Here is a 25,527-nt window from a genome sequence, read left to right on the forward strand (position 1 = left end):
TGGTTGCTTTGTCCACATCATTATGTCCATCAACTGCTATGTCTTTAACAAAGACAAAATCCAAGGGTGACCTTGGTGTGAAACCAAAACAGGTCTCAAAAGGAGATCTCTATGTAGAAGAATTTTTAGCTCGGTTGTAAGCATGTTTCACATAACATAAATGTTCATCCCAAAGTTTGGGATGCTTGCTGTAATAGCCTCTGAGCAACTGGATCAATATCTTGTTGACCACTTCTGTTAGGCCATCTATTTGCAGATGAAAATCTGTGCTTTTCTTCAGCCTGGTATCCATCAATTCCCACAAGATTGACCAAAATTTCCCAACAAATCAGGTATCTTGATCAGATATTATGAAAGTGGGTAATCCAAAATGAACCCATACATGTTGAAAGAACAACTTTGTAGTTTGTTCAGTTGTAATTTTTTTGTTACAAGGTATTAAAATACACATTTTGCTAAACCTATCCACAACAACATATAAATAGTCATGACCTTTCCTATATTTAGGCAGTCCTCTAACAAAGTCCATGGAAACACTTTCCCAAGGATGAGAAGGAACTGGTAGTGGAGTGTACAAGCATAGTTTTCTATTGCTGGGCTTGCTTTTAGCACACATGGTACACCCTCTTACATATCTAGAAACTGTCTCATTCATTTTCGGCCAATAACAAAATCTTTGTAGCTGTGCAACCGTTTTACTTACACCAAAGTGACCTGATATTAGAGAAGTGTGTGCTTCTCGAATTATCTTTACTCTTTCAGTTTGTGGAATGCATAGCTTCCCACAATGATACAAGAGTTGGTCCTTAATATGATAATCAAATTCTTCTACTTGTTTGCCTTGACTTAAAGTTGCATATACATCTTTAAAATCTATATCTTGAGCATATTGTTCAATGTAGCTCTCCTGCAATACTGAATTATGCTTAAGTATAGTAGATGCATTTATAATTGGTCCAGATAACATATCTGCAACTTTATTGTGTATGCCTTTTTTATATCTGATGACTAAATGAAACTATTGTAGAAAACCCATCCATCTATAATGTCTTGATTGCTGCAACTTAGTTTGGGAGTGTAGATATTGAAGTGGTTGATGATCAGTATGTATAGCTGTCTCATTGCCCATTAACTAATGTTTCCAGTTTTTCACACTCTGTACTAATGCATACAATTCTTTATCATATGTAGGATAGTTAACTACTACAGAATTAAATGTCTCAGAATGATAACATATGGGTTTACAGTGATGCATCAACACCGCTCCCATGGGATAGTCACTGGCATTTGTTTCAATCTCAAATGATCTTTGACGATTGGGCAGTGCTAGTACTGGTGTTGTACTAATCTTTTCTTTTAAGGTGTCGAAGGCTTTCTGATGTTTTCCTCCCCACTAAAACACCTTGTTCAATACTCTTAAAGCATGTAAGGGAGCTGTAATTAAGGAAAAGTTAGAAATAAACTTCCTCCAATATTGTGTTGCTCCTAAGAAGCTTCTAACCTCTGTAGCAAATTTGGGTTTAGGCCAGTTTACAATGATTGCAACCTTAGAGGGATCTATCTTCAATTCACCACCCACTACTATATGTCCCAAATAATTCAAAGATGTTTTTCCAAATTCACATTTTGAGAGTTTAACATAAAGTTTTTCTCTTTTCAAAACATCTAGTGTCTGCTTAACATGATTTAAATTTTCTTCCCACATTTTGCTAAATATAAGAATTTCATCCAGATATACAATAACAAAATCATCAAGAAAATGTCTGATTACATCATTCATTACTCTCATGAAAGTAGCGGGAGCATTAGTTAAGCCAAAAGGCATAACCAACCACTCATACAATCCCTGCTTTGTTTTGAAAGCAGTCTTCCATGCATCTTGCTCTACAACTCTGACCTGATGATAGCCACTATGCAAGTCTAACTTGGAAAAATAAATAGCTTCCTTTAACTGATCTAATAGATCATCTATGCGAGGAAGGGGATAACGATTTTTTATCGTTGTCTTATTCAGTGCTCGGTAATCAATGCACATTCTCCATGAGCCATCTTTCTTTTTCACCAAAACGATTGGAGACCCACATGGCGATGTGTTAGGTCTGATGAACCCCTTCTCGAGCAACTCCTGTACCTGCCTCTTGATTTTTGCATTCTCTAAAGCGGACAACCTGTACATTCCGATGTTAGGCAATGGAGCATCTTGCTGCAAAGTAATATCATGCACTATTTCCTTTTTGGGTGGAAAACCTTTAGGTTCTTGAAACAATACATCATATTCTGAAACAACTTTTTCTAAATCAACTTTTTGTTTAGCATCACAGCCCTCAAATACATTGGTTTTATCAGGTTTCTTTTCCTTTACAACCATCAGTAAAAATTGTTTGCATGAATTTACAATTCGTTTCATCTGCCCTAAGTTTATGAGAGTATAATTATTCTTGAGCTTATGAGCTCTTACAATATATTTGATTCCATCTTTAACGAGTAGATACTTTTTCTTAGCTCTATAGAAAATAGCTTTTCTATCATACAAGTAAGGACTTCCTAAAAAAATTCCACATATATGCAAAGGAACTATATCTAACTCAACCTTGTCTACAAATGCCGACCCAAAAGAAAACTTAAGTTTACATTGTCTAGTCACTTGTAGCTTTGCTTTGTCACATAGCCAACCTAATGGATATGGTTTCTTGTGAGGTGTGGTTAGTAATCCCAACTTCTTTACAATTGCTTCAGAAATTAAGTTTACTTGTGAGCCACTATCAAACAAAGTATCAATCTTTTGATGATTGGAAATAACTCGAATATGAAAAATATCACATCTTTTTCTCTCATTTTCTTCATTATCAGTGCATTGTGCAGAATTATTAGTAGATTCTTCAAAATTTTTACCTTTTATACCTGTGACTGTGATTGTTGCTTCATCTCCTGAGTCTTACCCAAAATCTTTTTGAATAGCTGCAACAGTCTTCTTCTTCTTGCCCTCGAACTTCTCAGGTTTCAGCTCCGGATGTAGAATCCAGCAGTGTTCATCCTCATGCCCATCCTTCGTACAGTGAGTGCATGAGGACTTGCTCTTCTGTACAGTGTTTGTCTTCCTCTCTTTCCATTTCTGTTTTATTTTCTCCTTATTTTGCTTGTAGTGGGTTGGGATGATCCCCCAACTTCTGGGTTCCCATTCTTACCTCTAGCTTCTAGATGCGTAGCTTGAACGAATACCTCATCTATGTTAGTGGGATTAAACATGAGGATAGTGTGCCTCATGTAGCTGTGTATACCACCTATGTACTTCAACAGAGTCTCAGGTGAATCTAAAGAGATTCCTAGAATCAAAGCTCTTTTCCTAAATTCTTACTTTGTCCTTTTAGTTGTCGAAGAGTTTTCCAGCGCATCATGGCTTGCTGCATGTAGGCTAGTGGATAGAATTTATTTTTAATTGCAGAAACAAATTCACTCCAGACAGAAAGAATATTACCATGTTTCTTCAAGTCATCTTGTGTCTTGCCTTCCCACCATACCAAGGCAGTGCCTCCAAGGCATAGGCTGGCCAATTGAATCTTACTCTTGTCTGAGTCGATGCTCTGCACTCTGCAATAAACATTAATCTATTTGATCCAATTATTCAGCTTCTCTGCATTCAACTCTCCATCATATATTGGTAAATCAAATTTAACATCTAATTTAATCAAATATGTCTTTTTTTTATGTTCAGGGCTATTAGGAGGCGTGAGGAATTTTTATTCTTTCCCTTTGCCTTTGGAGTGGTCATGGAGGAGAGACTCTTCTACTCCTTTGTCTTGTTTGGAGCTTGATGCATCATCATCTCTATATTTCTTATAGTCCCTATACATTTCCTCCACCATGGATTTCAGGATCATAAAACTATCCATGAACTGGGGGTATGATTCCAAGGGATTTTCTTCTGACATTTTCCTCTTAGAATAGACTCTTCCAATTTCCGGGTTAGTTTCAGCCAATTCTCCTTCTCCTAATTTAAGCTTTGATCTAGTTAGCATTCAACAACAAAATCCAGCACAAGCTTGTCTAACCTTAATAACTCTAAGCTCTGATACCACTTGATCAAGAATTTATCCAGGATAAAGAATGAAAGGTATTACAGACTCATGTGCATGGATGTGCCTATGTTACTTATGGAACGGATCGATAAGATTGCTAGAATACATAGACACTGAGGCAATCAGAGAAAACATAACAGTCAAACATGTAAACAAAACAAGTTGAATAAGGAGTTCACCCAATGCTCCTGGGCTACGTCTCCTGGTCCAGCCTTTCAGTGGTGGTCTCTCTATTATGTTTTCAAGCAGAGTTTTTACAACAGTGAGCTCGATGTGAGTCTCACTAACAGAATGAAGTCAGTAGGAATGGAGTGCACAAACTCTCCTTACTGAACTTGACCTCTGAGGGTCACAGTAGTATGACAGGCCTATACCAAGGAGCTTGCTTGAACCTCTCAAGCCTTCAATGGAGTACACAGACTCTCTAACTCTCTCTGGCTTTGTCTGGCTTGATGTTGCCTTCAGGTCAGCTCAACTTCTACTCTCTGTTCTCTGCTATTGGCTTTCTGCCTCTCTTCGCTGTCTGACTCCCTGTGTGTTTCCCCCCTCTGCTTCTGTCAGTTCATGGCTTTAAAGCTAGTCTGCTCTTTGAGTGCTCGTTTCCACTTCACGGACTTCTGGTTTCCTTTCCTCTGTCCATTCGAATTCCTCTGCTTTACGTCATCATCACTGGGTAATGCCTTGCAGGGAGGTGGCCACCTGTTTGCTAACGAACTGGGTGTCAAATTCCCTGAATCATACTTGAATGGCCATTAAATCTATTTTCTTCAAGATCGCCCGCGAACACGAATCATTTGCCAACTCATCATCCACGTCAAACGTCAAATCCCTGTCATCTTGTTTTTTGACCTGTCAAATCTGGTCTGTCATCAGGACGTATCTCCGCCGTTGATCTGGACCCCCCAAATCCTACGGTCGTCCTTCATATCAGGAAGACAAGTCACATGGCGTTTACCCATTCGATGCGGCTGATTTTCTCTCTCTTCTATCGGACGCATGTCGCTTGATGTGTGGCATTGAGCGGGACTTAGTCAAAACTGCTTACCGCCTCGAAGCCTTCCGATATCCTGCCAGTTTTGGGGAATCCGTGCCATAGAACCGAAACAGTTACTTTTCCGAGTTTTATAGCGTTTTCGGGTCCAAGCGTTCCGTGGCTTTCATTCATTGAGGGGGACACCCTGTGATATGCTATTAGCGCTTCGTGTATTAGAATCCACCTCTGTTTCTTGATCTGGCCTCTGGTTTTGCCAGTTTCATGCCATTGCGCTTTACCATGGGCCAACGATCTGTGTGCTCGACCGAGGGTCCTCGTTGCTCCGCTCTGGCCACAACTACAATTGTTATGAGGATTCCTTCTCATAGCTTAAATCTATTCTAGGACTTGAGTCTCTTAGCATAATTGAAACAGTCATGAAAACTTAGATATTTTTAGGATCCAATTTAGATCATCGTCACATACCTCCCATAGAGTAATCACATGCTTACCGACTGGTGGCCTAATATAAAGAATTTTCTTTTTTGTCTTGTCCAGTTTCTCCTCAATTTGTTGTACCCTAGCCTCGAGGGAGTTGATCTCATCATCGATTTTCTTTACCTGGCCTTTGTCCCTACAGGTCTTGTTTTCAGTGATGCGTTGTTGGAGTTGTTGGCGGAGTGGATACAGTGGCTAGTTTTTCATGGCCAAGCTGCCTGACCAATCATTGACTTGCTCCCTTAGCACATAACCATCCGCCAGGGCATCAATTAGCGAAGCTTTTAGCGCAGCGGCCGTGTGGAGTTTCTGCTCGATCTCTCCAATGTAGCTTGTAGCTGGATTGGGCAACGCTAGTCTTACCATATCTAAACTCTTCTTTAGATCCTTGTTGGTGACCACAAGTTTCATGCATGTTGTCTGAATACGGTCGCATCAGCCGACCAATGTGTAGGCTGAAAATTCCTCGGGCGCTTCAATAACTAAATCAGCCATAGTTGGCTAGAGTGCTTGTAGCTTTGATGTCACCTGCTCAACCTGTGATTACAGTTTTTGGTTGGTATGTCAAAGTTGATCTCGCTCTGCTGTGATAGTCACAAGCTGGTGCTTCTGGTGCTCATGCTCAGTGACCAGGTCATTATGGATCTGTTCAACCCTCTGAGTTGCATGTTGGATAAATTCAAAAAACTATGAAAATGACCAGTGCTAAAGGTTCTCGGGTTGCATTGTTGATGGGTCTGAGATGTTGCGTTGCAAGGGTTGGCCGCTAGCAATAGATTTTTCTGAATGGCCTTGGGGGGAATTTGCAGGCTGCATGGTTTCAAGAGACTGAGGAGCGGGATGGATAATGATTGGCTCTGGAACAACGAGCAAATTTATTGGAAATGAGGCTTCAAACAGTTCGATCGGGGACACCTTTTCTTGCTGAGGGGTTTTCTTCTCATGCATGTGGTAGACCCTATTCAGTGGGAGATCCATGGGATCGATTCTTATGGTGAAAGAAGATGGTGAGCATTGTAAAGATAGAGACCAAGAAATCTAATGGTTAAAGTTTTGAGTTGTGGAAACCCAAGATGGAGGATCTACTAGTGGATAAAGATCAGTGATTGCGGTAGATCCGGGTACTAAACCAACAACAATGTCAGTTGAAGACTTGGCGAAGTTGGATCAGAAAGCAAAGAGCACAATACAATTGTCTGTCTCAGATTTCGTATTGTTGAATTTATCAGGGGAAGCTTCGACGAAGGCTTTGTGGGACAAGTTAGGGACATTATACCTGTTATCACAAAATCACTACTGAGGGCTGCAACCAAGCAAGATTTCATGTAACTCTTTCAACCTAACTTTAGATCAAAGATTAGCCTCTTTGATCAGAGAGGGCTCTCTCACAAACTCTTAATAAAAATCCTTCACTACAACAGATGGCTAACTCTTTACTCATTCATGAAAGCAAAAGCTGGTTGGATACATATCAAACTAGTCTTCATTGGGCTATGGAGTCTCATACACTAAGTAAACAAGAAAACATAGTCATTTCATGGAAGTCAAGGCTCTTTGCATTAAATGTCCAAACATATTCCATAAAAACCACAGCTTGCCAAATACACAGGAAGTCAGAGCATAGGATATGAATTCTGAGTGATTGTACTATAACAAGGTTGTAAAAGAACATATAATATAAAACACCACCATTATATTTGAACACAATAATCCATCGAGAATCTTGAGAAGAAATCAACACTGTTTTACTATTACTGTCACAAGTCTTACAATGGCCCAAATAACTCTGTTTTTGTATAAAATGTCCAACCTTTTTTACATCAGAGTCATTTCTATATATAGCAAACCAAAATACTACTACCTGAGACTCCTCAACAAGCATGAAGGCAGCTCGGAATTCTATCATTAATTATCTTATCTATATCTTAAACAAACTAATTAATTACAAAGGTATTGTGCTGCGAAAACAGAGGGTTCCATTCCCATTGAAACTTCAAGTCTATCTCCTCGTGTGCATTGATGCGTTCTTGAAATTTGACACCTGTAGCACTTCAATAATAGCCAAGCCAAGCTGGAAGAACATTCACTGAATGAGCAGCTTCGGATGCCTGATATATGGATGATTCATCAACTGATAAGAATCTGTGCCCTATGTTCACGGTCTCTGCCTCCCATTAGTGTTCATGCATTTAAGATGATGCTTCAAGCCATTTAATCCTCTAATAGTCACGTATGATGGAAGAAACCTTATGATCTGGCCATCTCATAAACTGAACAGGTGTACCACTCAACACCTCGGCAACCCTACCAGAACCCTAAAAACTCGGATATAAAGTGAAAACTTTAACAAAAGACAAAATTTCACCTTTTCCTTAAATACTTACACCTGGCACCTTTTTAAACATCTGAATGGCTTTATATAATCTCCATGCTAGCCTCGAGTCATCCCTTTAAGATTCGCTGACCTCAGCATCAATCTCAAATTTTTCATATAAACAGTCATCTACAGCAGTTTCGTAGCGCGCTACGAAACTGCTGTAGGTAATCAAAATTAAGCATATGAACCTTAAAGCAACAGTGACTTAACTCTGTGATCTCTTTAGCTATTTTACACAGGTGTAAGGACTTCAAAAAGTTTCAAAAAGTTTCAAAATGATGACAGCCAAAATTTACCAAAATTTGGAAGGCAAATTTCCCCTTGGATCAATTAGCTAGTTTGCCTAGCTTCCTTTTCAAGCTGCTAACTTCTTCCTTTAACACCTTGTTTTCTGCTCTTAAGCTTGTATTCATTTGTTTCATGATTTTTTCCTGCTTCAGAGCTGGCACTGTCCACACATATGCATCAGATACTGAGTCAGTTTGGCTAATCAAACTTGTTCTGCCTTTCATTACAGCCTTTTTATAATTTGTATATCTTACTGCCCTTTCCTTAGAAACATTTTTAATCTGAGGTATTTCTTCCTTTGTTGCTCCAGCTTGTTTCTTGATAGCAATAACATTTCCACTTTGACTGATGATAACCTTATTATTCTTGTTCTTGCTTTTGGCTGCTTGAACTATTCCGGTGAAAACCTCAAGTACCTCTGTCCTAGGCACTTCTAATGGTGCCTTCTCTTTCTGCGCTTTCTCCACTTCTTTGATTTGCCTTCTTGTAACTGGTCTACGTGGCTTAAAAGCATATTCTTTACTTGGCTCTTCAAATTTCAACCTTTTAGAAGCCCTTGATTTTTTAGAATTTTCAGGTGAGGACTGAGTGAGGTCAATATGCATTGGCTGCACCGAGTGATCTTGCTCAAATTCTAGTGGTTCAATTTGTATTGGCTGATCTTGCTCTAGTTCAATGGCTTCAAGTAAGTCATTTAAACTACCTTTTGAAATAGGACTTTCTTCCACAGTAACTGACTTTCCTTTCTCCTTGTTTAATTGACCTCTGGTTCTCACCCTTGAAATCTTTTCAACTTCACTTGATTTAGCTTCATCCTTCTTTTTCTGAATCTTCTGCTTTGATGACTGAGGTGTTTCCTTAGATGATAACTTAGGAGTTTCCTTTTCTGATACTCTAGATGGCTTAGGAGTTTTCTTCACTGATGCTTCAGGTGTCTCTTTAGCTAATGGCTTAGGAGTTTTCTTCACTGATGTTTCAGGTGTCTCTTTAGTTGCCACAGACTTCTCTGACTTCCTTGATTTAGTTTTAGGCTTCTTATGGTCTGTCACTTCTCTTCTAAGTTCAGCCAAAGTGGGTTCTTCACTCCTTTCTTCCCTTTCTCTCACAGGCAATGGAGTGAGGCCTGTTTTGCTTGGGAAGCCGGCCATAAACACAAATGAATCCCAATCTCTGCCAATTTTTTGTAAACTATCCAACACCAGCAATTTTACTAGACCATGATGAAAAAGGGATGTTTCACAACCATCTTTCTTTAACTGAATTTTATCACACATTTTGCTAATGCTCCTGAACAAATAGAAAGGTATGTCTATTGAAACCTTACCTGTGAAATGTAACAGAAGTTTGAAGTGGTAGGAGTAAACTTTATTGTACCTACCCTCGCATGTCAGGTATTTCTGGATGCATGTGAGGAGCATAGCATAATTCTCTTTTATATAACTCCTTGGCACCGCTTTGGTGAGATCTTTATCTACATAAGGTTCCTTCAAAAACTCTTTACAGGGACTCATGTCGAACTTGAAGTTTTTGAACCATTCTTGGCCACCCCTCGGAATTTCAGTGACAGTGGAAATAACTTCAGGAGACACCGGAAACTCTAACATTGCCACCTTCGAATTCAGTCCAGTGAAATTTAATGCGAAAGCCTTCGTCACCTCTGCATGTCCTCCTTTCAATTTTTCGCAAAACCTCCAGCAACCAGCATTTCGAAAGGCTCTTGCTACACCTTCATCCCTGAGAGTAACATCTAACCCCTCCGGCTCTGTCCTCACACACTTACCGGATCGGTGTTCCCTCCTTTCCATCCTGCTTTGAATATTTTCACACAGGAAACTAATGGTAGCTTGTAGCACGAAAACAAACTTCGACTTTGGAGTGCAGGCTCGCTTGCAGTAGTCCTTTTAAATAAGAAATTGGGCTTCTCATACAGCAAACATGTTTACATATTATGAAAAACCCATTATGATATAACCATTCCTTGTAAAATCCCTTAAACTAACACTCAAATGCATGACTCTGGACTTTATGGTGGAATAATGGTTTATCATGACATGGAGAGGACGTAAACTGACAATCATGAACGGACCTATGACTCACTTCTCTCGGATTTGACATTCAAAGGAAGAGCGCTACAAAAAACCCTGAAACCCCGATTTCGTAGCGCGGGCAGTTCAAACTTAACAAGATGCGCTACTAAATCGCTGACAAACAGAACGCTGCGAAAAAACGAAAACATCATTTCGCAGCTAAACTGACCAATCAAACCTGCGCTGCGAAACTGCGCAAAGTACTAATGACATGACATGCTTTAACTAACAATGATGGAGGGTGTCTAATGATTTTTCCTTTACACGAATTCACATCAATACCTTTTGAAATTCAAATTTCAAATTGACATACACCAATAAACCTATTCACAAGACTTAAAACCTTTATATAAAACTTATGGACAACCTTATATACATGAACTATAGTTCTAAGTGATAACAATACCAATCTAAGTATTTGGTGAATAAAGTGTTCCTATAGAAAATGTTGTATAACTTGAGGATGAGAGATGGAGACTCGTTGACAGAGCATATGAATGCCTTTAATATTATGGTAAGCTAGTTACTATCTGTTGATATTAAAATTTCATGTGAAGATAGGTGCATCAGTTTGCTGTGTTCTCTACCAGATTCGTGGGAAGTTTGGTTGTTGCAATATGTATCAATGCAATTTCCTTGCGATTTGATGAAATAGTCTCATCCTTGTTGTCAGAGGAGATGAGACTAAAAAATATGGAAGGCCAGAATGGTGGTGCCTTGTCTATACGAGGATGGTCCCAGAACATAAACAAAAATAAGTCGTTAAGTGGGAGATTTAAATCTAGAAGGAGATATAAATCTCCAAGAAAACTTGTAAAGGTGTGCTGGAAATGCGGAAAGGAAGGGCACTTCAAAAGGGACTGTAAATCTAAAGTTCTTGAGAAAGGAAAGGGATCTGATGATGCTCCTTCTGCAGATGCGATAAACCACCTCAAATGAAGGTGTGGATGTGTACTTGGATTCTTCTTCAAGTACACATATAGATCATGAGTCATGGTTGATTGACTTAGGTGCATCCTTTCACTTCAATCCCCGTAGAGAGTGGTTATGTGAGTATGAGAAATATGATGGTGATGATGTCTTCTTAGGGGATGATAAGGAGGCAAGAATCGTTGGTCACGAAAAAGTCAAGTTGAAGTTGCAAGGTAGAAGGATTAGAAAACTTTCAGGTGTTCTGCATATTCGTGCATTGGTCGGAAATCTAATTTATGTAAGCAAGATGGATGCTATAGTTGTAAAAAGAGTGTTCGAGAAATATACTTACAAGATGGTTCGGGGAGCACTGGTATTCATCCGGGGAGTTTGGACTGGAACTCTGTACAAGATTCAAGGTAGCATTGTTACCAATGTGTGCAATAGTTCAGTGGTTCCTGAACGTGGAGCAGAAAATCTAGTGGTCTCTAGAGAAAATACCATGCTATGGCATCAAAGGCTTGGAAATATTGGAGAGAAGGGCCTTCAAATAATTCATGGTAAAGGTATGGTAGAACGTATGTCTAATAGCTCTCTGGATTTTGATTTCTGTGAAAATTGTGTATATGGGAAGCAGAATCGGTCCACAAAAACATGGTATTTACAGGGTCCACACAAACATTGTCTTTGCAAATGATGTGTCCAACAATGTGCCAAATAGAACTGCAAAGATACACTTCTTCATGTTTAGGAAGATTTTTAGTTTTCTGCACCGATCGAACATTACTCTAAGTAAGCTAGAATGCTTCTTCAACATATTGTAAACTATCCAACCATCCATGTATACCTCCAAGAACCGGTGAATGTAGTCTCTGAAAACGGTGATAATAATTCGGGAGAACACAAAAGGTGCATTCTTTAGGCCAAAAGGCATGATGTGGTAAGCGTACGAGCCCCATTTTGTGGTGAACATTGTTTTCTTCTTGTCATCCTCTATTATTCGAATCTGATGGTACCCTGAAAACCCATCTGTGAAGGATTAGGCTTCATTCCATGCAACATTATAGAAGACCTCATCATTGAAAGGCGTGGGTAATGGGTCATGGACATAAGCATTGCTAAGGTTGTTGTACTATATAAAGACCCTTATTTCCATAGCAGCCTTTTTGTTCTGGGTGACAGTTTTCCTGATCCATTATGCTTCGTCTACTGGAAAGATGATTCCTGCATCCACCATCATATCTATCTCCTTCTTGAAAAAAAATTTACTCTTGGGTTTAGCCTATACAGTCTATGGTTCAGCCTATATAGTTGTAAGGATATTGTCATTCAATCTCATTCATAGTTCGATAAATATATCATCATCTTCTATAGGGTAGTCATTGATGGTTACAGTGTAATGAATAATCTTTACTGGTATCCCTTCCATAAGGTAGTAGGACCTATAGTAATCAATACAATGCGTAGTATTAATCGCGACACGGAATTAAAAATCAAACCTAAACCTTGAAGGAAAATGTTATAATATATTTCTCCTCGAGTGTGTTAAATCCTGAGAATGTTTTTTGGTAGCAATGAACAATTTAAAATATTATTTGGCCTCTTCTCAAGGCGGAGATGCGAAAAAATTAGGACTAAAAAGCATATTTGTGAGAAAATTGCTTTCATAATGAATAATTGCTAGCATCCTCTAGAATTACTTGCTTAACATTAATTTTTTAGTCTAATAGAAACACTTGGTATTGACATTTTTTTGGAATTGTTAATGAGTCTTGCCACAATTCCCTAAACCATTTGCTACAGAATTTCCTAATTGCTCTGCCTTCCATCTTGATGATAATTTATGCTTGCTTTATGTGCTTTCCCTTTGGTTTTCAGATTTTGTTAACTTTGCTTCTGCTTCTTTCTCAAATGTTATTCTTCACTTGATGGTCATGTTATCTATGAAATTGAGGAGATGGCAAGTAAAATCAGTGTGAGAATGAGCATCTATAAAATTGAGGAGATGGAAAGTGGAAGCAGCATGAGCATGGGAATCAAAACATGCAAAACTTCTAGGAGAATCTAATATTCCAATTCCATTTAATCATGTTGATATGCGTTGACTTGGGAAATCTTACATGGAATAAAAAAGAGGAAATCCCTTGTACAGTCTACTAATTGGTAATCGGTGATATTTTAACAATGAATGATACATGTGACGTAAGGTAGAGATGATTTCATGACTATCTTTGAGTACCCATTTTTTGTGAATATTTGTTACTATTTTTTCATACCATCATATTGAAAGATTTTGGTTGGTTAATTTTTGAGGAGGAGAAAATAGGTTTTCCTAGACTAAAGCTAGAAGGGCTGGAGGCTACTTCCTAAATGGGATAGAAGTACAAATTGATAGTTGTAGAGGTAGGAATAATGTCGTATCCCTTTTGAAATTTTATGAGTAGAGAAAGTGTGTAGTGCCACAACACCACTCCCTTCCACAAATACCTCAACAACTCCACAAGGCAAGGCAAGCCTATATCCCCCAACATAAGTTACAAATAAAAGAAGTTGTTATGGATCTCATCTATCCCTATTTGTTGAAAAAGTGAAGATAATGATCGTATGGAAACATGTCAATTTATGTTGATATTTAAATTAGAAAGTTATTACTTTCTATTGTTTCTTATCTATTAATTCTATACTTTTCATTTAAAATTAATATCTTGACTTTATGCTTTGGGAGCAGAGAATTACTATCAAACTAGACAAAATATAGCAGTGGGTTGGAGCCCACAAGGTTGGTGCAGTGAATGTTGGAGCCTCAAACAAACAAGGTTGGTGCCTTGAAAAGATAGGGTTGGAGCCCTTGGGGTTGGTGCCTCAGAATTAGAAGGATTGGTGTCCTTGGAGTTGGTGCTCCTAAACAGAAGGTTAGTATCTTGAGAAGATAGGGTTGGTACCCTAGAGGTTGGAGCCTCACAAAAGACAAAGTTGGTGCTTGGAAACATATTGGAGCCTTATATATATTGTAAAGATTATATTAATAAAATAATTTATTCCTATTGTTCATTTTTTGTTCTAAATATAAATGATTTAACTGGTAAAAATAACAAATGAAAAGGAATACTGATTCACCCCCCCCCACCCAGTATTTCCAACAGAACAATTCTTGTATGATACAAATGACAAGACCTCCTTTCTATATATAGGAGTCTAAGGGGTCACAATATAATGAGAGCCAACATAACAATAATAATGTAAGGGCACAACAATAGCAATAGTGGCTTCTATGGGGCACAATAATAACAATATGGGGACAACATGGGCACAACAATAACAATAAGGGGTACAATGACAATAATAATAAGGGAATACACTAGTATTATAGGGACCTAACAAAGACCATGTCTTTATTAGGATCTTCATTCCGATAAAGCCTTGTATTTAATGGTGTTTCGATATCTTGAATATACGAAGTAAAAAAGGGAGAGGAGAAAACTTCAAAATGCACATGTTAACTTCAGTTATATTTCAAATCACTTAAACAAGGAACAACCTCTCTTGTTCTCAATAAGTCACGATGCCTCTTCTACCCATACTACAAATATTCAATAAATGCTTCAAGCATACCTTTAAGGAAATAAAATAAAGGTTGAAGAAGAGAGGCTTCCTCCACAACGAGGTGATGCAAACAACTTCATTACGGTATTAAATAGGTCTGCCGGCAACGAAGCGATGCTTGCATCTCCTTGAGGTGACTCTATTGGGTTACTGAATAGGCTCGCTCAAGCGAAGTAACACGAGAGAATGTGTTTAACTCTTATTATCAAAAGCTTGGTATACTTGTCATCCTTCTCCCCTAACAAAACACTTGAGGTGTGACTAGACTTAAGTTTTTGTGTTTCAAGCTAAGAAAAAAATAGAAGAGGCTATTCCTTTAATCGAGATAAGTGATGTTTAAGCAACCAAAATTGCTTCTTTCATTAACTGTAATATAAGAGAGTACATGACAGAGTATAAAAGGCTTGAACCCTGTCCATCAAATACACAAAGATTACATTTTCATATAATGCAACTCACGAGAATGGACATAAGAAGATAAGAGGATAGTACTACCCTTTCTCATCCACCTCATTACCAACCTCTTCCTTGTGCTATATTTTTCCTTTTATCCTTTGCTCTACATTCCCACTGCCAATACCGCTCAGCTGAATCCACGCTCGGATGGTTTCTATTTCCCTTGCTCTGTTTCTTTTGTATTCTTCCACCACCTTTCACCTTGCCGCAATTGCCCATTCACTCCCGGTTCCTGTCCCTTTCCTTTTGTTATCAACTCCACAACCTGAACCATTATCCCCACCATCTATTCTTGACCTTTCTTCCCTCCAAACTCCAAAATTCAAAACGAAGGCCCCAAGAGGCCCCGACCATCTATCTCAAGTGTTTTCGGCTCTGTTTTTGTTCCTGGCAGAGACTATGCTATTATTTCTTGTGGTTGTGTTGGTTCTTCTTCTTTCGGTGTTGCTGATTCTACCTCTGGTTGTGTTGTTCTTGAGTCATGCGGGGCTACTTCTGCTACACTTTTGCCATATTTTCCAAGTGAAGGTTGTTATAGACATTTTTGTGCCTTACAACATTGAGCATGAAATGTCCATAATCTAAGGGATCCAAAGTCCCTAAACATGTTGTTCCTACCCCTAGAGGAACAAGGCTAACAAACCACAGAAATTCACAGAAGTTCTCCACCAGAAACTACTCAAAAACAAGTCAATTCAGGATCAATTCAGTGGCTCCACTAGCTGTCTGCGCTGAAATGCAAAGTCAACATTGGCTACCTGCACTACAACGCAGGTAGAAGCACTACCAAGGTGCGTTGAGTGAGAATTGACAATTGGCAAGTTCATTCCAAGAGGTGTCAAGACCCAGGAAGCTTCCAGAATCTTCGTCAATGACACTTGCCTCAGTGAATTCGACTAGTGATGAGTAAGAGGTTCCCAATCTCCAAGTGGAAGCAAGAACCTCCAAGTGGAATCAAGAACTGACAGAGGGAGAGGACACTAGTCAGATCTCAAGATGACTCATCCTCTCTCCAAACATCTATATATGGATCTCTCCTCCATGAGATCTGGGGGATGGAATTTTGTTATTGCAAAGAATTGTTGTTGGTTTGAGATTGGAATCATTGGGTGCTTAATGCTTTGAAGGGGGTGAAGATAGGAATTCCATTTGTTGGGAAGGAGATGCTGGATTGGAGCCCTCTGGGTTGTATCTCTTCCTGAACCTTGTTATTCGTCAATAAAGCTATCTTGGTTTCTCCTATATACTGATGTATCTTTGATGTATGATTGCATTAGTATGTTTAGTTTACTTCTAATCCTGAACTAGTTATGAATATGAATCCATGTCTTGTGTAGTGTTCTCTTCTTGTGATCTTACAGAAACCTCTTGAAGCTGGGCGAGCGAGAAGGCAAGTAGCTGGGAACTCTCAAAGAGAAGAGAAACTGGATCGAGGGACAAACGGAAGACACCGGTTAGTCCATCCATCTCTCTTCATTCTTAATTCATAAAGGAAGAATACTAGAATAGTTGTTTCTGTTTGTTGCTAAGGCACTGTCACACCTTAGGTGGATAGGATCGTCCTGCATAGGCATTTTTCCCCACAACAAATTGGCGACTCCGCTGGGGAGATCTGTTTAGTCATTTTATTTGTGTTTCTATCATTGTTTGTTTCATAGACTCAACAGCAACAATCGAACTGCATCTGCTATTCTCAGATGCAAAGTAGACAGTTGTTGCTTTGATCCAATCACTGGATTTGTCTATGATCTGAACAATGGATTCACAAATGATTTGATGATCCTTTGTGATAGATCTTAGTACCCCCTCGAAGCATCCCTTTGATTGTACCTTGCTTGTTGCTTTGATTTGGCCTGAAACTGTAGATTAAATAGCAATCTGTGACCCAGAACCCAGTGAGAAACTCTCGTTTCTCCTTCAGCGCAGACCCTGTGAAGAGGTTATGCATTTCAACGTAGGTCCCGTGAAGGCTACCTGCGTTGAATGTCAAAACCCCTGTGTTGAGGTTGCGCTGATCCAGTTAGTCCTTGTGCAGCTGGGGTTCTCTGCTCTGTTTTGCCTTGTTTTGATCTCTGATTTTTGTAGCCTGTAACCAGCATAGGTACCAGTCTGATAACTCCTTTTCTCTGCTTAGATTCCGCCTCCTTTTGTACAAAAAGAATGTGAGTGTTTTTATGTGTTTGTGGCGTCATTTACAGTTTTCCTTTGCAAGAGTGAAATAGTCATCCTGTAGCCCTTGATTCAGATCTGTTGATTGTGATCTTAGGAGAGAGTTCATTGGTTGTTTACAGTTGATTATACATTTACTTTTGCTTTTGGTTTGAGTTTGTCTCTTTTAAGTGTCAAAACAAGTGTTCATTTCGAAAGTCGTAAAGTGTTGTAATCTCTTCTACCCTTTCTGATTTCGAAAGAGTAAACTTGTTTGTATTTCTCATTTAAAAGCAAATTCAAAGTTGTACAAAAAGCTTTCTTTGTAGGCATCAATACTAAGAAAGCGGAAAACAAACACCTGCATTGTGCATTTGCATCTTGATAGTTTGCATGATTGATTTAGGAAAAGTGCATTAGAGTGTGTTGATAGCTCTATGAGAAAAGATGGTGTCTTTATTTTCCCTTGGTAGCTAGGATTTTCATGGTTGAAAAGATATATAAAGCTTGCTTATCATCTTTAGACTGCATTTAGGAATTGTATCATACATCTCGTGGTGAACCTCAAAAGGCAAACTTCTAAAAATATCAACCTAAAATAAATTGAATGAACTTAACAACGCTTTGCAACATAACGCACAACATAGAGGTCTAGGCTAGAGACGTGTTCCGGCTTCGTAAAGCCTGGTGACTGTCGATCTCGTTGATGGTGGGTGATTCCTCCTGAGGGACGATAGCGCCAATACGGATTGTGCTCCCACGTACCGTCACGTATATATTGGGAGACCCCTATAGGCATAGAACCTTTATCCTTAGGAAGCCGTGTCGGCCACCCTACTGATCGCAATGCACTGAACACAGCATTCAGGAAGATCGACCACCCGTACCCTAAAAAGTATTCTGCGGTTTTGCGAAAAGTTTGGCACACCCTCTGCCTAGAACTCCAGAGCAATTCCTTTTGGCCTTTTTCAAACTCTATAACGGAAAAAGTCCATCCGAGCATTTGTCACTTCGGGCTCGTTAAAACATCGAAGGGGACTAGAGTCATCTTTAGCTTTTTCTCGACTCTTTAAAATTGAAAAAGCAAGTTGTGTCTAAGCGTCATTAAAAATTTATTTTAAACGAAACAATCACCCTTTATTCCTGCGTTGATCTTTAGGTTGAAAAAATGGAGCCCACCAACCAAGGAATTCCCCTTGGCGGAAATCCTAGTCCCTTCTCCTCTTGGGGAGATGTTGGTGCGCCCCATATGGCCACATTGTCGCTTCCAGGACTGAAAATTGGCTTGCCGGTCTAGCTCTTTTCAACCAATGTCGTTCAGAACACCACTATTCCTGAACAGTCGAATCAACAGTTAGACCAGACCAGAGTTACCCACCAGCCTTCTACTTCATCTAATTCTCCCTCTCCTCCTTCCTCTTCGCTTGACGGAACTGGTAAAACAAAAAACCAAGTTCCTAAGGAGAAGAAGGAAAAGAAGAAGAAAGAGAAGAAGAAGAAGGAGCCAAAAGCGACTGGGGACAAACAAGTGGCGTCTAACAAAAATCCACACACAGCACTGACTAGGCCTAAATCACCATGTGTCATATGCAAGGGAGACCACTTCCACAGAGATTGTCCCTGCATCCCTCGGATACTAAGGGACTGGTCTCCCCATTTGCACAATTCGGTGGCATCAACCTCTGATATCCATGTTGACAGCACACCGTCAACTAGTGAAAGTGAAGCCACAGGAAAGAGAGGGAAAGCTAGATTTCCCTGCAAACTGTGTGAAGGCGATCACGCCATCCACCGTTGTCCCTTCTTAGACGAGGCTAAAAGAGTTTTGGAAGATCGCCCGATTTTACGAGCGCAGCTTCCTCCTGGATATCAAAAACTCCTGCCAAGTCCTTCACTAGTTGAGAACCCGGCTGGCCTGCCCAGGTGGTCAGCCGAAGCACCTATCATTGAAGACGAACCGTCTGAATCCATACCTGACACAATTCAAAAGGTTGAGGTGGCAGTTGACCCGGTTTTTCCTTCAGAGGCTCTATCTTCGAATGATACCATCACAGAGGAGAATAAAGACGACACCGTCCAAATTCTCTTCATAAACACAGACTCCGATGAACAAGGGGGCAATTTTCCCATTCCTTTGTCGCAGGAAGGAACTTCGTCAGAGTCATACCCGGTCGTCTATTCGGTCCCACCACCAAGCAACCTAGTTGTCTCGTTCGACTGGAACCAACTAGGCAGACCCCGTTTGCCAGCAAGTATACCATTCAGAATTATCGTTCAAATATACAGAATGGTAATGGCTGTCACTATCATTGATGAGGGGGCATCTGTGAGTATCCTTTCCTCTATTGCTTGGAAAGCACTTGGTTCGCCAGTGCTTTTTCCTGAAATGAGAAATCTATCAGGCTTTGATAAAGGAACCAGTCGACCTTTAGGGATCCTCCCCAATGTGCCCATAACATTGAAAGGGAAGACCGTTCAAATGAACGTGATGGTCGTTCAAGGACCCTTGGATTATAACCTACTCCTTGGACGAGACTATATATATTGCATAGGAGCCATCGTCTCCTCACTCTTTAGAGTAATGTGTTTTCTGCATGAAGGAAGAGTGGTCAAGCTCGTGGACCAACTTTCATTTCCCGGATCACGCATCGCAAATAGTCATGTACCATCCCTAAATGGTATCTTCACGCAAGAAATGTCTCAACCCACGGTCCATCCTCCTGATGAGCGCGAGTAATCCGCGAGGATATGACTGGAACCCAGGGGGCATGCGTCCTGGTCTGCTTCGGCAGGAAAACTTTGGGTATAGGGTAGGTTTCCGCGGGAGAATATGACTAGTCCGTACCCCGTCCGTGAGTGGAAGAGGAGTTGTTCTAGAATAAGATTATTTTGTCAAATTTATGTGAGTTGGCGGGCATCGTCTCTCACCTTTGTCTATTTCAGTAGACATTGCCGAGGAAGTGTTTTGTTTGAAAGATTAACAAGACAATCTTTGGGTAACCTGAAAGAGGTAGGCCTCTCTCGGTGAAACAAATGTTTTGACGGAAATGAAGTAGAGGTAACTTTGAAATCGTACTTTATGCCTGGGGGCATGCAAACCTTTTTGAGTGCAAGCAAGGGGTGGCTATTTATTTTTTAAATTTTTAGGTCCTCCCTTTAAACCTGTAGGTCTAACCCTTTAAAATCGTAGGATTAGTCATTTCCGAACTTGCATAACGAAAGGATGCGGGGCATAGCTTGGTGAGATGAAGCTCCATAAAAAATAGAATCTTGATGAGACATTCTTATCATATGACTGGGTAATCGAGCAGTTTTAGCACACAGTTCATGCTCGTTAAAAAATAAACGCAAGATCCGAGCAGTTTTAGCACATAGTTCATGCTCGTTAAAAAATAAACATAAGATCGAGCAAATGTTTCCACCCGCATTTAAGCTCGTTAAAAAATGAACTATCCCGGTAAATAACCACTGTGAATGTAATATTATCAGCCATTAAAGCCTTGGTCGTGTTTGCACCATCACCTCCACTTTTCCATTGGCCGATCGTTCACCTCCATATGTTTGTTTACCCATTTTGAGGAACAGCTGCGAAGAGTGATTTCACTAGCCATCCTTGTGACACTGCCGTGATTGGAAAATTCCAACCTGTACCTGGAATCAGCTGCTAACCCTTTTTATCACTCGTTCCTCAAAAGACGAGTCTTCTTTAAGCTCCTTTGATCTGACTCGTAAAATATGAAAAGATTGTCGAGTCCTTGGCCTTCTAGCTCGTTAAAGGGACAGGAAGTGCTATCCCTCCTCTAGATTTTAATCTTTTTGGACCTGAGGGATTATTGCACAAAAAGATCGAGCGCTTGTTTTATTCGGCTCGTTAAAACTATCGAAAATTCATCCCTTCTGTATTGTTTTATACTTTTTCGGACCTAAGGGATTAGATGACGAAAAAGGACTTTTGGAGTTAACTTTATGTACCTTTTCAGACTCTAAAAATGAAAAGGACCGAGTTATCTTTGTCGTTAGACTCGTTAAAATCATTAAATAGCGACAAACTTGTATTTAGACGAGAACAAGTTTCACTATCGCTAGGCTCGTTAAAACATAGCGATGGGCTTGCCCGAAGGGCAAGTTATAGAACAAGCATATGTTATCCTCCTCAAGCTTGACAAAAATAAAGAGGTACTGGTCAGCAATGACTGAGGAAAAATTGGGAGAAACTCAAGAAAACTTTGATGGTAGCAAGTCGCTCTTGAACATGACACTTTTCCTCCTCACCACAATCGGGTTGGGTTGTTTCATTCACCGGTCACATCACCATGGTCTCGCCATACCATCCATATTCGGGGTAATTCTACCGATGCATCGCATCAGTGTCGCCATATGATCAAGAGAAGTCGTTCAGAAAAGTCAATCGTGTCCCATCCACTGCCGTACATTATCCTTCATCCTTTCATGACCGCCACCCTGAATCATATGTCACAGATCGTTTTCACCTCCATCAAAATCATTAGCTTCGTTTTGTGTCATTGATGTGGGATTCATTAAGGCCCTCCTTTGACAGATCGCTTCTTGTCGACATCAGCTCATTATCCAAGAAGTTGATCTAGGAACACCCCCTTCAGTACTTTGAAGCTTGCATGCCTCAATGGCAAGTTTCTCACTTCCGGCGACAGGTATACATCAATGACCTTCGACCGAAAGATTTTGTGTGGTGTTCGACGCCAAGTCCTTTATTCACACCACATGAATTGTACTGTAGTACCTTGAGGGTCATTATCATTATCGGTGATTCGTCTCGCGCTTGTTAACGGTTTACCTCATTGACCGGTAATCAAGTGATGTCTTTCCATGTTCGACTTCAGAACATTTCTCACATGGATCGACTTGTACTTAGAGTGAAGATCGAACGAGTTTGAAGACCCCGGATCTAGTTTCATCCATCCGGGCTGCGATATATATTCAGGAAAGATAAAGACATTGACATGTACATCATTACAGCAGATAATCATCCTACCCAAAGGATGATAATTTCATCAAAATTATCAGTCTACCATCAGACGATTGTCTGTTCTATGTACAGAAAAATGAATTTATAAAGCTAAGCATGGGAATGCCCGCCTCAACTAGATCATGAAAGCAGTATGAAAAATAATGTATTGTATTGTATCTTATTACAGGTCTCCTCCCAGCATTGGATGAACTTCGGATCCTCCTCATAAAGCATTTCACCCGATAAACGGCCTCATACTTTAGGGGGCAACTGTTATAGACATTTTTGTGCCTTACAGCATTGAGCATGAAATGTCCATAATCTAAGGGATCCAAAGTCCCTAAACATGTTGTTCCTACCCCTAGAGGAACAAGGCTAACAAACCACAGCAATTCACAGAAGTTCTCCACCAGAAACTGCTCAAAAACAAGTCAATTCAGGATCAATTCAGTGGCTCCACTAGCTGTCTGCGCTGAAATGCAAAGTCAACACTGCCTACCTGCACTGCAACGCAGGTAGAAGCACTACCAGGGTGCGTTGAGCGAGAATTGACAAATGGCAAGTTCATTCCAAGAGGTGTCAAGACCCAGGAAGCTTCCAGAATCTTCCTCAATGACACTTGCCTCAGTGAATTCGACTAGTGATGAGTAAGAGGTTCCCAATCTCCAAGTGGAAGCAAGAACCTCCAAGTGGAATCAAGAACTGACAGAGGGAGAGGACACTAGTCAGATCTCAAGCTGACTCATCCTCTCTCCAAACATCTATATATGGATCTCTCCTCCATGAGATCTGGGGGCTGGAATTTTGTTATTGCAAAGAATTGCTGTTGGTTTGAGATTGGAATCATTGGGTGCTTAATGCTTTGAAGGGGGTGAAGATAGGAATTCCATTTGCTAGGAAGGAGATGCTAGATTGGAGCCCTCTGGGTTGTATCTCTTCCTGAACCTTGTTATTCATCAATAAAGCTATCTTGGTTTCTCCTATATACTGATGTATCTTTGATGTATGATTGCATTAGTATGTTTAGTTTACTTCTAATCCTGAACTAGTTATGAATATGAATCCATGTCTTGTGTAGTGTTCTCTTCTTGTGATCTTGCAGAAACCTCTTGAAGCTGCGCGAGCGAGAAGGAAAGTAGCTGGGAACTCTCAAAGAGAAGAGAAACCGGATCGAGGGACAAACGGAAGACACCGGTTAGTCCATCCATCTCTCTTAATTCTTAATTCATAAAGGAAGAATACTAGAATAGTTGTTTCTGTTTGTTGCTAAGGCACTGTCACACCTTAGGTGGATAGGATCGTCCTGCATAGGCATTTTTCCCCACAACAAAGGCCCCAGCTGAGGTACTAGACAATCGTTTCCTCGCAGAAGTGGTTATAATCTTCCAATATCATCTCCCAGACACATGTGGGGATTTCTGCCTTTTGGAGAAATTCAGGCATTGCTATGCAATTCAGTTGATCGTGGTGGGTGTTCTGCGCGGTGCTCCACTGTTCTTTGACCTCGTCACATACCTCTCACAGAGTAATCACATGCTTATCAACTGGTGGCCTAATATCAAGAATTTTCTTTTTTGTCTTGTCCATTTCCTCCTCAATTTGTTGTACCCTAGCCTCGAGGGAGTTGATCTCATCATCGATTTTCTTTACCTGGCATTTTTCCCTACGGGTCTTGTTATCAGTGATGTGTTTTTGGAGTTGTTGGCGTAGTGGATGCAGTGGCTAGTTTTTCATGCCCGAGCTACCTGACTAATCGTTTACTTGCTCCCTTAGCACATAACCATCTGCTAGGGCATCAGTTAGCGAAGCTTTTAGCGCAGCGGCCGTGTGGAGTTTTTGCTCAATCTCTGCAATGTAGCTTGTAGCTGGATTGGGCAGTGCTAGTCTTACCGTATCTAAATTCTTCTTCAGCTCCTTGTTGGTGACCACAAGTTCCATGCATGTTGTCTGAATATGGTTGCATCAGCCAACCAATGTGCAGGCCGAAAATTCCTCAGGTGCTTCAATAACTAAATCAGCCACAGTTGGCTAGAGTGCTTGTAGCTTTGATGTCACCTGCTCGAACTGTGATTAGAATTTTTGATTGGTATGTCAGAGTTGATCTCGCTCTGCTGTGATAGTCACAAGCTGGTGCTTCTGGTGCTCGTGCTCGGTGACCAAGTCATTATGGATCTGTTCAGCCCTCTGAGTTGCATGTTGGATAAATTCGAACAACTGTGAAAATGACCAGTGCTAAAGGTTCTCGGGTTGCATTGTTGATGGGTCTGAGATGTTGCTTTGTAGGGGTTGGCCTCTAGCAATATATTTTTCTGAGTGGCCTTGGGGGGAAGTTGCAGGCTATGTGGTTTCAAGAAACTAAGGAGTGCGATGGATAATGATTGGCTCTAGAACAACGAGCAAATTTATTGGAAATGAGGCTTCAAACAGTTCGATCCGGGACACCTTTTCTTGCTGAGGGGTTTTCTTCTCATGCATGTGGTACACCCTACTTAGTGGGAGATCTGTGGGATCGATTATTATGGTGAAAGAAGATGATGAGCAATGTAAAGATAGATACCGAGAAATTTAATGGTTAAAGTTTTGAGTTGTGGAAACTCAAGATGGAGGATCTGCTAGTGGATAAAAATAAGTGATCGTAGTAGATCCGGGTACTAAACGAACAAAAATGTCAGTTCAAGACTTGGCAAAGTTGGATCGGAAAGCAAAGAGTACAATACAATTATGTGTCTCAGATTCGGTATTGTTGAATTTATCAGGGGAAGCTTCGGCGAAGGCTTTGTGGGACAAGTTAGGGACATTGTACCAATCTAAGTCTCTGGTGAATAAACTGGTCCTACAGAAAATGTTGTATAACCTGAGGATGAAAGATGGAGACTCGTTGACAGAGCATATGAATGCCTTTAATTGTGGTAATCCAGTTACTATCTGTTGATATTAAAATTTCAGATGAAGATAGGTGCATCAGTTTGTTGTGTTCTCTACCATATTCGTGGGCAGTTTGGTTGTTGCAATATGTATCAATGCAACTGCCTTGCAATTTGATGAAATAATCTCATCCTTGTTGTCAGAGGATGATGAGACAGAAAAATATGGAGGGCCAAAATGGTGATGCCTTGTCTGTA

This window comes from Pinus tabuliformis, chromosome 4_2 (assembly GCF_031772625.1).
Source record: "Pinus tabuliformis cultivar Carrire ecotype Pingquan chromosome 4_2, CPIR1, whole genome shotgun sequence".
In the NCBI taxonomy this organism is placed as follows: domain Eukaryota; kingdom Viridiplantae; phylum Streptophyta; class Pinopsida; order Pinales; family Pinaceae; genus Pinus; species Pinus tabuliformis.